The following is a 3,419-nucleotide window of genomic DNA, read 5'->3' as shown; positions in this document are numbered from 1 at the left end:
TACATTGAAATTGAATGAGCCTTGAAATGGTTTAAGAAACTAAAGACCCATGAGATTTTAGCAAAAGGGGTTTGTGAAGAGATAAATGGGACAAGTTGGACCAAAAGGCCCACCCTCTTTGTGCCGTCCAATCTCTAGCTCCCATGTGCCCTATAAATGCACCTTTTACTTCATTCTCCCCTTAGGGTTTCAAGACTTGCAAAGGTGAGGAGGAAGTGAGAGAAAGCATCAAATCTCTCCATTTATTAGGCAAGCTAAAATCGGTCTCAAGAGGAGTGTTGCTAGCACCACTAACTCCTCGTATGCGTCATCTTCCTTCCAAAGAGAAAGATTGGTGTGGATTCTTTGGAGGTTACTAGTTTGTGACTTGGAGAAGAATAAAAGAAGGTGGATCCGACCACCATCACTTGGTGGAATACTTGGGTTGGCCTCAAGTTGCGCTCTAAAGGGTAAGTTTCTATCTGCCTTTCTCTCTTTATTTTCATGTATGGTGGTTTATGTGTGTCACGCCTCAATTCAAAAATAAGGATTATCTCCGAATTAAGGCATGAATATAGAAACAGACCCTTACAACTATGATATGATAGAAATAGAGCCAATAATTTTACAAACTTATTTAATAATACAAAGTCAGAGTCACAGAAGCTCATAGTTAGTTACACACACTAGTAATATTCCAACAATTTATTCCTTAATAATTTTACAAAGTAACTAACAACATTGATCTAGTCCTCTAGGGGAACTTCTCCTTCCTCAGGATTTGCCTTGGAACCTGCATCATCTATTAGGGCGTGAGCATTTTAATGCAAGTAGAGTACTGTAACATCCCCCCCTCAAAGCTAGCTATCACCGCTAATCAAAATGACATGCATTAAACAATTACAAGATAAATGTGTTATGCATATGCGATGATGTCATGAACTCACTCCCTTCTAAACCCACTAATTCATACTTTAGGGCATCAAGCCTGGATGTTTCATACCTTGCATTTTACCAATGTTTATAATTTAGTGCCCATCTGTCCCTTACTCCATGTTTATTTTGTTTACGAATTTCTCAACTTTCACTTTTCATTAGAGGCCCTACTCCTATCACCTCAATATATTCATGCCCTGCTCCCGTCACCTGAATATATTCCACCTTTTTTTTTTTTACTCAGATATATCTAAATCCTTCTCCCACCCGTTAGATATACCTTAAACTACACACAAACCCAACACAACTGTATTTATAATCCATATATAATGCAACTCAAACGTTCATTAATCTTTGCGGCATGATAATAATTCAAATAAAAATAATAATATTTCAAATTTAATCACATAGATAGTAATATTCATCCAACATCACATAACACTCAATAAACATTCATAAAACAAAACAATAGTATTCACCTAACAATATCTACCAAGCAAAACTATAAGATATTTATATTTAGTACTATATATAAACACCAAGATTAAAAGTGATATAGTCTAATCATTGGGGAAAAAGTTAGAGACCCTACCTCGTGTCCAAGAAGCTAAAATGATGAAATTACCCTTCGGAGGTTGCCGGGTTCTCTCTAGTTCCTAGATTTTTTTAAAAAAAATTAAATAATATAAATGAGATTAGAAATTCTAATTTTATAAAAAGACTTTTTCTCTTAACATAGAGAGTGCACCCCACTCTCCAAGCTAAAATCCTCGAAACGACCCGAAACCTATACCATCATACTCGGATCGAGAAATTGAGTTGGATGGACTAAAAATATGGCGTCAGAGGCTGCCGGAACAGTCGCCATGCACCGGATCCACGAGTGGGCTTGTTTTCGGGTTATTGTTCATCGTCTTCCCAAAAAAATCCTACGACTTCCCTTGTTTTTTAGACTAAATTCCAAATTTTTTGAGACATTTTGACCAATAAAACGTCAACGAAAATGGGCAAACTTATAGTGGTTTTGAAGCTTAATGCCTCTAGTTTCTAACCCAACAAACCATACTGAAAACGGAGCTAAAACGAAGGAGAAAACCAGCTCCAAAGTTGGGCTCGTAGCTGGTTTTCTGTAGAAAACATATTTGTTTCCAAACTTTGCGCATGTGTTTGACGTATCAAAACTCAACCAAATTCGACGAAACCAATTTGTTTTTTTTCCTTGCTATGTCTAGTTTAAAACCCAAAATGACTTCCTCAAACACTCAAAGTATTGAGAGAAAACGAGAGCCAAAGAGAGGCTCGCGGTATGAAAATTTCCAGAAAATGACATTTTCCAGATTTAGTTCTAAGTTGTTTTCAACCATTCTAACATCCCTAGGTTGTTCCTAAGGCTTCTAAGCCTCTTCTAAACTTCATATCTATCAATCAAACTCATCAAAAACTCAAAATGGAACCAAATCAACAACACCCACACTTGAAAAATTGCTCTATCCACCCAACCCAAAAATAGAAGTTCAAACTCTTCCAATTCAATTTGTCTAATACACATGTGACTCAAATTACTCTTTAAGAGACTAAAATCACACAACCACAAGGTTAAAACCAAAATTTTTGAAATTGACTCACCTTAGAGATTTTTTCTTCTCTTCCTCCTATTCTCCCTTCTCTTCCTCACCCAATTTCCATCTCCTTCATCCTACAATCTTATCTTAGTTTAAGAAATTATTACCCTTAGCCTAGACTAGGTGATTCATCCCTAATAGGTGAACAACTCACCCCAATTTGAGATCAAGATTAGATTTTTGAAGGGAATGTATAAGGAAAGGGGGGAAGGATGAAGGTTTTGCTTACACGTCGCCTCTTCTTTTTCTTTTTTAATTTTTTTTTTTATAAACTCATAATTAAGGTTAAATAAATAAATTTTTTTATTATTATTATTATTTTAAAATTTAATTTTTTTTCCAAGATGTTACAATATGGCACATCAATCTTTTGAGTCTCAAAATCCTTTGAAAGGTTTTGTCTTTAGATTCTAGAATTTTGTTTAAAGTCTTCAATTACCTATCAAATGAATATTTGATAAACTAGATGTCTAAATAAACCTTTGTTTTTGAGAAAAAACACCATCTTTCCTTAAGGGGCCACATCGCGATGATTAGCTTAGGATAGCCTATGAGTTGTAGCCAGTGAAACGGACACTTGTTACTTTACCATTCGTGGTAAGAGTAGTTGGCCTTATGGATCGGTCATCATTTGATGTTACTAGGATCTCAAAAACTGTTTATCATTTGATGTTACTAGGATCCCGAAAATTATTTGTGAAAGCTGTGTGAGCATATCAAATTATTTGTAATCTAATAACTATTTTTGTTGTGCATTGGTTAAAATGTTTTTAGTGTACGATATTAACATGCAATTAATTTAACCAAATTACTTTCAAACTTGGCCATGGTGCCCCTCTATTGGGTAAATGAAGGTATGTAATGCTCACCACTATATTTTGG

The 3,419-nt window shown here is 35.2% G+C and overlaps 1 long non-coding RNA gene across 1 annotated transcript; it reads right to left on the bottom strand.

Moving 5' to 3' along the window:
* Positions 1 to 706: 706 nt before the first annotated feature.
* On the bottom strand, positions 707 to 2,683 carry LOC148914266 (uncharacterized). Its single transcript, XR_016123125.1, has 3 exons — positions 2,542 to 2,683; positions 1,508 to 1,571; positions 707 to 781 (listed from the first exon to the last, which is right to left on the bottom strand). It is a non-coding gene; the product is annotated as an uncharacterized LOC148914266 (long non-coding RNA).
* Positions 2,684 to 3,419: the final 736 nt, after the last annotated feature.

Source organism: Prunus mume, unplaced genomic scaffold, assembly GCF_029339155.1.
Source record: "Prunus mume cultivar Tortuosa unplaced genomic scaffold, ASM2933915v1 scaffold26, whole genome shotgun sequence".
Taxonomy (NCBI): Eukaryota; Viridiplantae; Streptophyta; class Magnoliopsida; order Rosales; family Rosaceae; genus Prunus; species Prunus mume.
This window is presented reverse-complemented; position numbering and strand designations above follow the sequence as displayed.